The sequence below is a fragment of the Oncorhynchus gorbuscha genome, unplaced genomic scaffold (genome assembly GCF_021184085.1).
Source record: "Oncorhynchus gorbuscha isolate QuinsamMale2020 ecotype Even-year unplaced genomic scaffold, OgorEven_v1.0 Un_scaffold_5782, whole genome shotgun sequence".
Taxonomy (NCBI): Eukaryota; Metazoa; Chordata; class Actinopteri; order Salmoniformes; family Salmonidae; genus Oncorhynchus; species Oncorhynchus gorbuscha.
In genome coordinates this window covers 1-11,053 of record NW_025749507.1, presented here as the reverse complement: position 1 = coordinate 11,053, position 11,053 = coordinate 1, and the positions used below count along the sequence as shown (strand labels likewise).

The following is an 11,053-nucleotide window of genomic DNA, read 5'->3' as shown; positions in this document are numbered from 1 at the left end:
GAACTGTACAAAATGTAGGCTATACAATACATTGCAGAACCATGTTTGTTTTAAATTTCTTTCGTGAAAGCAGCGATAATTAAAGCCATCCCCATTTGAAAGAATATGAATAAACAACAACATTGTATCAATGTAAAAATCACAAAATGAATGATTTCACTCATAGATCAGTTTAGTTTTTAAAAGCAAAAAAGCTGGATTTTTCTATTATGCATGGTAAATGACTGAAATAATATGAAGTGAAATATGAAATATGAAGATATGAAATACTTTCAGAAAACGAGAAAAAATACACTTCATTACACACATGACAAGTTACTAAATATTATTTTGCATAATGATACATATTTAGAACTCAAGGGCCTATATATTTAATATGGGCATATTTAAAGAAATATGATGATTAGGTAAACATTTTTGCATAAATCAAATACAGATTTTGTAAAAAAAAGTAATTTGACGCTATGACATATTGCAAGGCATCTTTAATAAAACTGTCAATATTTCAATCATATTTCTACCATCAAGATTTGCTCTCCTTACCTAAACTATATTCAAGTGTCTGCAGTGGGTGTCTCCCACAATCATCAAAGTAAATATTATGTGATATTAATTTTAAGGAAGGAAACACTTTATATAAGGATATCATTTTAATGAATTTGTGTAGAGGCTTTGGGTCTACATCCCATGTTCCTGTAGTGCAGCAGTAAAGAGAGCCCATAGCAGTACACCATGCTCTTCACTATCATCACTGTGTAAACCAGAGAGGCCAGGTTCAGACTGCATATGGACTTGAAGGGATCTGGGGAAAAGAAAAGAGTAAATTAGCCAGAGATTTTAATTTAATATTGTCCAGTTTTCTGTTGTTTTTTGTTTGCTGTCAACTTGTTCCTTTTTTCTCTTTTTTTCATGAGTTTGCTGGGTCCTATTGCTTTGTATTTGTTGTATTCTGTTGTTTCTATATAAAAAAATGTAAATAAAATATTGATCATCATTGCCTTTTTTTAAGCCATTTCCGAACAAGCCAACATATGCAACGTTTAACATGGATGGTATCTGTACAAACACCAGAACATTGCCTTTAAAGGCCGCTATGCCTATTTCTTCAATTACCTCAACTAACCGGTACCCCCTGTACATAGCCTTGCTATTGTGATTTTACTGCTGCTCTTTAATTATTTGTTACTTTTATTTCTTATCTTTTTAAAACTGCATTGATGGTTAAGGGCTTGTAAGCAAGAATTTCATTGTAAGGTCTACTACACCTGTTGTATTCGGCGCATGTGACAAATACAATTTGTTTTGAACCTGCCAAAGGATTGAATCGTTCTGATTGCACTTTGTCGGCTATTTACAATTAAGCCTACATATGCAGCGTTTATCATGAATGCGGTCTCACGAAACCTGGATCTTTCAACACTTTTAGATTCATTAGACAGTGCCATCTCTCCGCAGGTCACGAGACTTAAAATGTTTCTCTTTACAAAACATTCTTCCCTTACCTTTGGATGTGGCCATGCAAAGCATCATTATTGCACCACACCTCAAATTGACCATATATATCATATTAAATCACTTTTTATCACACTTTTCAACATCTTCTCATCTACCCATATTACACTCCTGAATAATGCAACTTCATGTCTGAATCGGTTCATTTATATATATTTTCCACCATTTAATTATTTGATTAGACTGCATGAAATACACTTAAATATTTACCGTCGGTAACCTGCAGACTGGTTGGTGAAGACGTGGTGGTTTGAGGACCTTCAGTTGGTTCATCTGAGAATGAGATGAAAAAAGAAAAATAGAGCATTATCTACTGTCAGATAATTAAAAAGTTCCAGCCATGCCATATCTCTGTTGCTACAGTTATGGCAAGTTATGCCGGTTTCTTTAGAGATAAAAGTTAGCCTAATGCAAATAAAAGGTTATTTGTTTACTTGCAAAACCAACTACATACACAATATTCCTATGCAATTAACAAGTGTGAGTCAATTGTTATATACTTTCTTTTTACTTTGAAATGGTGATGTGCCATTTTAGACGGATGCACACATGATTCCATAAAAAATGCAAAATAAAGAAATATTTTAATATTTCGTTTTTTCAATTTAACCCCAACCCTGCATGAAGTAAATAAACATCAATCTTACCATAGGTAACGTGCAAAGTGGCTGGTGCAGCCATGGTGGTTAGAGAAGCTTCAGTTGGTTCCTCTGAGAACGTGATGGAAAAAGGTCACATTAAATAATACTTTTTTCAGAGCATTATGTAGGCTACTGTCAGGGATCGACTAATAGTTACACAAAAACAACCAAGATTTGTTTAAACTTGCGAAACTAACTAGACAACATTCCTGTGCAATTCCCAAGTGTTGGTCCAATTTTTATGTAGGCTAGAATTTCTTTTTTACTTTGAAAAGGTAATATTCCATTTTCAGATTACATGACTGCCTACTCATATAAACATGTACATTAATACATATTACATTAATAATACATACTAATGTAAAACAATTTCAATGATTGTCTTTACCTTCTGGAATGTCAACATATTGAGCGCCCCTTCATGCTCCACAGAAAAGCTGTATTTGTTCCTGTATGTCTTGTCTTTATCAATGATGATCATACTGGTCGTCCATCCTTCCTCCCTCTGCTCCAGCTCTTCCCTCTCTGCTTTGGGTACCTCTACTGTTCGGCCATTTTCATCCACCATCTTCCATGAAATCTTGACCAAGTCTGGAAACATGTCTCTAGCCAGACATAGCAGGGTGGTTTTCCTATTTGGCTCAGGTTTGGATGCTGGGTAGACCGTCACTTTGGGATTTTGTACACTATTGTTGTCTGATTTTCAAGAGAAACAATAACATTTACAGTCTTCTTTAATAAAGGGACATCACACACAAGTTGTCAGACTTCAGAGGTAGTCTGTTGAATCATGATGTCCCCCAGCATTTGTTTTATATCCAGCTTTCCTGTCTATATTCAAGTAAACAATTGATTCCATACATAAATTAATGAACTAGATTTTTTTTTCAAAAGAAATATGCTTTCTGGAATATCTTATTTCTATATAATGTAAATTAAACTTTCAAAATCATTTAAATCAAAAGATTACTAGTTCAGTAAACAGTTCAATATTCTTACCCGATATCAAATTACTTTACATTTCTATCACAAATTTAACTGAGGGTGTATATCTCTGTGACATGCAATATTGTCATGTTTTGTCATATATTGTCTTGTCCCTGTGTTTTTCCCTTCTGTTCGTTTCCCCCTGCTGGTCTTATTAGGTTCGTTCCCTTTTTCTATCCCTCTCTCTCCCCCTCCCTCTCTCTCTTCTCTCTATCGTTCCGTTCCTGCTCCCAGCTGTTCCTCATTCTCCTAACTCACTCATTTAGTCTTTTCACACCTGTCCCCTATTTTGCCTCTGATTAGAGTCCCTATTTCTCCCCTTGTTTTCCACTTCTGTCCTTGTCGGATCCTTGTATAATGTTCGCTGTGCTGTGTCCTTGTCTCGCCCTGTCGTGTCTTGTCTCCTTCAGATGCTGCGTGAGAGCAGGTGTCTTAGTCTGCTACGGTCGGTGCCTTCCCGAAGCAACCTGCAGTCAATGGTCGAGTCTCCAGTCTGTCCTCGTTACTACGAGTGGATTTAAGTTTTTTCCTGTTTTGTTTTCTTCTTTAGTGTTCCAGGATTATTACTTTTGCCATTTACTGGAATAAAGACTCTGTTTTCGCTAAGTCGCTTTTGGGTCCTCATTCACCAGCATAACAAATATACTGTAAATTGTTCATATGGCGTAATTGAAAATCAAAATGATCAATTCTACAGGCTAATAACAGGCTTTTAAATTCATAATAATTGTTTTTATTTTCGAACATAAGTTGAACATGAATAATGTTGAACAAAAATAAAGTTGAACAATAAATATTTGTGGAGCAATGCTGCAGGATGTTTTTTCAATTATTTTGGAAACTGATTAGACATATGGATGAATTATTCATTTCTAATGACTACTGCTTTGTTTATCTCCTGAAAATCAGGAATTAATATCTTACCTGTGACAAAAAAGTTTCGTACCAGATCCAAATACAAGTACATACACAGTGAAAATTCCCTTGTCAAAAAGTAGTCTGCACTGTGTTTGGCAGGGCTTGTGTTAAGTTTACAAGGTTCAGGGGCCTCATGCACCCCAAAAATGTCAGCACTTCTAGAAGTAGTAGGTGGAGGAGTCAGGCGCAGAGGGCAGGGTAGTTTTGATGACACGTGGATATTTATTCCCAAACAACAGAGTGTCGGTCAACCCCACACACACACGGGCGCTAAAAGACCCAGTCCAAACAAACAGGATGAAACGGTTCGGAAAATAGAATCCACAAATATACACACAACAATAACAGAAAAAAGTTTACACAAAAGCCGGAGGGTCTCACGGGGTTTAATTTGCCCAAACCAAAACCCAAACAAGAAACAGGTGCAACTAATCAGACAACACTAAATGAAGCAGAAAAGGGGACCGGTGGCAGCTAGTAGGCCGGCGATGAGACCGCCGAGCGCCTCCCGAACAGGAAGAGGCACCATCTTCGGCGGGAGTTCATGACAGTACCCCCCGACACTTGCGGCTCACAGCCCGCAGACCTGAGGAGAGACACATGAAACGAGGGTTAATGCGATAGTAAGAGGGAAGTTGTAATCTATAACACACCTCGTTTATCCTCCTCAGGACTTTAAATGGCCCCACACTGCGTCTCCAGCTTCCGCTGGGCAGGCAGAGGGGCAGGTTTCGGGTCGAGAGCCAGACCCTGTCCCCTGGTGCGAACACAGGTGCCTCACTGCGGTGGTGGTCAGCGCTCTTGTTCTGCCGTCCTCCGGCCTGCTTGAGAGCGTCCTGGACTGCCCTCCAGGTCTCCTAGAGCGCTGTACCCACTCCTCCACCGCAGGGAGCTTAGTTCTGACTCTGATGCCACGGAGCCAGGACCGGCTGGTAGCCCAGCACGCATTGGAATGGCGACATGTTCGTGGAGGAGACGGAGTCAGTTCTGGGCCACTCCGCCCATGGACGTACCTTGCCCATTCTCCTGGCCGGTCCTGGCAATACGACCACAGAAACCTACCCACTTCCTGGTTCACTCTCTCCACCTGCCCATTACTCTCGGGTGATAACCAGAGGTCTGGCTGACCGGGACCACCAGACGTTCCATAAATCTCCTCCAAACACGGACGTGAACTGGGGACCCGATCAGATACGATGTCCTCCGGAACCCCGTAGTGCCAGAAGACGTGGGTAAATAGAGCCTCCGTAGTCTTTAGGGCCGTAGGAGACCAGGCAATGGGACAAGACGGCAGGATTTAGAGAACCGATCCACAACGACCAGAATGGTAGTGTTCCCCTGAGAAGGGGGAAGATAAGCAAGAAAGTCCACTGACAGATGAGACCAGGGCCGTTGTGGAACCGGGAGGGGCTATAGTTTCCCTCTAGGCAGGTGCCTAGGAGCCTTACTCTGGGCGCACACCGAACAGGAGGAGACACAGTGCCTCAAATCAATTTATCATGGACACCAACCGGCACGTACCTGAGACCGGTAGGACACTGTGAAGGTGCAGGTTCCAACCGCAACGCCCGCCTATGTCCCCGTCCACCTCCCATACCACCCGAACCACCAGCCTAGAAGCTGGAAGGATGGGAGTAGGTCCTCAGTGTCATAGAGACCTCCGGTAGTAATTGGCAAACCCTAAAAACCACTGCACCTCCTTTACCGTGGTCGGAGTCGGCCAATTACGCACGGTGTTAACACGGTCACACCTCCATCACCACCCCGAGGTGGAAATACGATAACCCAGGAAAGAAACGGCTCGTATGGAGAACACACATTTCTCATCCTTGACGTATAGGTCATGTCAACAGTGGCCAAGTACCTTGCGCACCAGGGAGACATGTGTGGCAGAAAATATCAAGATGGCATCAGTGTACACCACCACACCCTGCCCATGCAGGTCCCTGAGAATCTCATCTACAAAAGGACTGAAAGACGGCTGGAGCATTCTTTAACCCATATGGCATGACGAGTACTCATATTGGCCTGATGTGATACTTAACAGTTTTCCACTCGTCTACATCCCGAATACGCACCAGATTATACACGTTCTGAGTCCAGTTTCGTGAAAAAATGCGCTACGTGGAATTATTCCACCACCATAGCGATGAGGTAGCGGATAACTAAATCCACTGTGATCGAATTTAGACTTCGATAATCAATGCACGGACGCAGTCCTCCCTCCTTTTTCACAACAAAGAAACTCGAGGAGACGGGTGACATGGAGGGCCGAATGTATCCCTGTCTCAGAGATTCCGTGACATATGTCGCCATAGCTAATGTCTCTCCTGTGACAATGGGTACACGTGACTCCTGGGAAGTGCAGCGTTCTCCTGGAGGTTTATCACGCAATCTCCCCGTCGATGGAGTGGTAATTTGGTCGCCTTTTTTTTTACAAAAGCGATAGCATATGTAGCCTAAGAAAAAATGTTCATGGAGTCAATAACTTGCTTGTAACAGATGACATTCATTCTGACTATCTCTGACACCCTCACACGACCACTCCTTCGTGCCCGGGTGGTGTGTTTAGGATCATTGTCATGCTGAAAGACCCAGCCACGCTTCATCTTCAAATGCCCTTACATTTCCCAAACTGTAAAGATATTGTCTGTGAGTATAACAGAACTGATGTTGCAGGCGAAAGCCTGAGAAGAATCCAATCCGGAAGTGCCCCATATTTTGAAAGCGCTGCGTTGCCAATGAGTCCCTATAGAGCTGTAATGTGCTATGAACAAGCTTACGCTTTCTACGTATTCTCCAATGTGGTTTTCATGAATAGGAATATTTTCTAGGGATATTTATGTCTGTTGCGTTATGCTAATTAGTGTCAGGCGATGATTACGCTCCCGCATGCAGGTTTGGGAGTCAGTAGAGGCTAGCAAACTTCAGACGGGCCTGGACATGTACTGGCTTAAGCAGGGGGACACGTCTGGCACCGCAGGATTTGAGTCCCTGGTAGTAGTGTGTTACTGATGGTAGGCTTTGTTACTTTGGTCCCAGCTCTCTGTAGGTCATTCACTAGGTCCCCGTGTGGTTCTGGGATTTTGCTCGTTCTTGATATCATTTTGCCCACGGGGTGAGGTCTTGCGTGGAGCACCAGATCGAGGGAGATTATCAGTGGTCTTGTATTTCTTCCATTTTCTAATAATTGCTCCCACAGTTGATTTCTTCAAACCAAGCTGCTTACCTATTGCAGATTCAGTCTTCCCAGCCTGGTGCAGGTCTACAATTTTGTTTCTGGTGTCCTTTGACAGCTCTTTGGTCTTGGCCATAGTGGAGTTTGGAGTGTGACTGTTTGAGGTTGTGGACAGGTGTCTTTTATACTGATAACAAGTTCAAACAGATGCCATTAATACAGGTAACGAGTGGAGGACAGAGGAGCCTCTTAAAGAAGAAGTTACAGGTCTGTGAGAGCCAGAAATCTTGCTTGTTTGTAGATGACCAAGTTTATTTTCCACCATCATTTGCAAATTAATTCATTAAAAATCCTACAATGTGATTTTCTGGATTTTTTTTCTCATTTTGTCTGTCATAATTACAGGCCTCTCTCATCTTTTTAAGTGGGAGAACTTGCACAATTGGTGGCTGTCTAAATACTTTTTTTGCCCCACTGTATGTCTCTCTCTCCTAGTCTCTGATATTTGGTCCTGTTGCAGCCACTGTCCTGAAGCAGCCTCTGGAAAACAGAAATGGGATCACTAAAAACTGAAGTTACTTCATTCAAATATTTGGATGAACCACTTGCCCAGAAAATGTAATATATTGTTATACCACATTCCATGTTCAGTGAATATGTGCTTAAGAATTGAGAAAATCAAAAGCTATATAAAATTATAACATTAAACAATATGATTATGATAAATAAATGATCACTGAAAATCTAATTGATTTCACAGATCTTTACTGAAGTATGGTTTGTATCATACCGTCGATAATGAAGATCAGAGGTGAAACACCAGCTGGGAGTGTCATTTCAAACAGTTCCTCCCTACTGTTCAAAAATAACTTGTTTTTTCTCCTCCATTAGTTCAGAGCTTGATTATAACCACAGAGTTTGTGTACAGGGTGTGTGGATCAGTTCTCACTGTGGGCTCTAGAAAGATAGCAGGCACAGTAGTAGGTGGCAGAATGAGAGACTTTAACTAACTGGATCTTCAGATCACATCTGTTATTTCTCACGGATGAAATCATATTTTTGAGGATGGTTGTAGCTTGCATCAACGGCGCAGGTACTCTTTGCGATGTCGAGAATCAAGGTAAGGGTTCTCTGTCTTTCTTCTGGTACCAGAAGACATACGATCCACACTGATCATTGTATTTGCAGCTGAAGGACACAGCCTCTCCCTTTTTCTTAGTCCATGAAATCTCCTGGTCCAATTTCTGCCCTGCCACTGCAACTGCAAAGACAAAATCACAACATCAACACACTGAGACAAAAATACATTAGCAGAACTTAAAAGCAAATACGTGTCCACAATATTTGCATCAATCATAGACTTAAATTCAGACAGGAACTATTTCCCTCTAGTCATTTCCATTTGCTCCTTGACCAGGTTGAATTGTAGGAAAAAACTGTAAGTGATGGACAGACACTTACTTAAATAAAGTAAGTAAATAATGACAACAGATACTAGAGACATTTCTATGATGATTCTGATGTGTCCTCTATTGAACCTGAAGATATTTTTATTCAGTTGGAAAAGAGATAAAGATATGAGTGCAACACCATCACGTGGGCCTTGTGGTTTCAAACGGCTCCTCCAATCTGATGTCACTTGCTGCGGTCGTTGACAAAGGGCTACAGTATGTTCCAATTATATTATCTACTTATCTCTCCTTCCTCCTAAAGTGTGCAGTTGTTCACTTCCCTTCACTGATTTGAAAAAATATGGTGGAAATGGCACTAGCCCATGCCGCCACCTATCTAATGCTTGTGGGAAGTTGTGAACACTTCAGGAGAAATGGATACTATTGGTACACAGCAATTCACTGTCTGAATAAAATATATTAAAAAAAATCCCCAAGAGTTATCAAACTACTCAGCTAAGAGATTAATTCTTGATGTACCCATGTTCAAGGTCCTCCTAACAAGAAATACTGTTGATGTAGACCTCGATGTACCAATCCCAGATTGTTCTTTAATACTGACATTGCTCCCTGTGTCTTTCTCCACAAGACGGTGCTAAGACATATGCCTTTGAATCATGTTTGAGAAATCAAGTTGAATAAAGAAATGGTTCACATTACAAACCAAAGGCTATATCTTTTCAGTCTTGTAAATGGGGACCATTGATTTTTGACTCAACAATCTGATGTTCTGTTACTATTCTCATTTATAGCGTTTCATATGCCTTAATGTTTATACTGCCCTACAAAGGCAAAATGCATTAACTACCCCAACTGTGAAACTGAGAAAAATGGCTTTAAAGTTTTATTTGATAGCCAGCCAAATATGTCGAAGGTAGATGGTAGTGATAATGCATGGATGTATCATCATATTATGAAGTAATGTTTATGCATATCAACGATGACCACGGATTTGACCTCCTATGACCCCTAAAACGAGACACTGCAATCTGCCTTTGCATGACCTTAAACAACTACACGGGTAATAAAGGCAAAGTACAGTATCTACAAGCTACTTCTTTGTTGTTTCTGTTTGATGGAAACAGATGAGAGAAATGTATTTATGTTATGTTTTCATGTTTTGAATGTTATATTGTACCTACAAAGCATTTTTCCACCATAAGATGACTATTTCCATGACATAGAATGTTTATACATAAACAAATGTTTGACTTTGTGAGTATCTACAATCTGTTTATCCAACTTTCTTTGTGGTTTTCTATTCGACTTTGTATGGTCATTTATTTGACTTGGGGGTCATAGGTCAAATCAGTGGTCATGCTTGATATGCATAGAAAAGTACGTCTTAATAAGATAATACATCAGTGCATTGTCATTTATCTACCTACAGCATATTTGGCTGGACAGCAAATACATTTAAGCCATGTTCTCTGTTTCACTGTTTGCGTAGTTACTGCTCTATGCCTTTGTGTGGCAGAGCAGGTAACTGCAGTTAAAAGGTGAAACAATGCTAAAGTGTAGTAACTTCAGTTACTGCTGTTTAAAACAATACAATCATTGGATTTTCTAGTTACTGCAAATGTCACACTTCATTTTCTATGAAACAGAACATAATTGAACCAGTACACTTAGTCAGAATATAAAACAGATACTACAAAGCCTGATTTCATTCTTAACTAATTGTTTTAACCAAATTGTAGTGAATGCATTTTGCCTTCGTAGTGCAGAATAGTTCACCAAAGTCATAAGTAATGACGTGGTGCTCTGAGCAACGAATTACACACCTATGTCATATATCCGTCTTTGACATTAACAAGGCTAATACAAAAATTAGCACACTACTGTGCCTTTTGAACTAGCATCAGAGGTTGAATTGTAGATTGTCATGAACATGTTTACACAACAATCAATAATTCAAAGATGTTAGAAAAATATACCAAGACACTCATGTTGGAGAATAGATTAGGTTGCCCATTATACTGTAAATGTATATCTGTCAAACAACATCAATGTCTGTCAAACGTCATAAATGCCACAACCATTGTCCATTTTAGCAAGTGTTCATGTGTGACAAAATCATCCTGCTGCATGTATTTAACAAACTGTCAATACTGTAGCCCGACAAAGTTAATCAGATTGAATCACAGCCTTATTGTTTTATATTGAATACCCAATAAAGAGAGCATTCTCTTATTTTTTCAATAGAGTAAATTAATAAGATTCACCATTCAAGGCACCAAGTTAATTTTCAAAGTGGTTTTATTCCTCTAATTATTTCATTTTTTGGATGAAAGTGAAAAATTAAATGATTAATCTCTTAATTATATATATATATATATATGCAAATGTTAGGCTACATTTGATAT

The 11,053-nt window shown here is 39.9% G+C and overlaps 1 pseudogene; it reads right to left on the bottom strand.

Annotated features, from left to right (window-relative positions):
* Positions 1–214: 214 nt before the first annotated feature.
* Positions 215–8,829, bottom strand: LOC124029196 (annotated as a pseudogene).
* Positions 8,830–11,053: the final 2,224 nt, after the last annotated feature.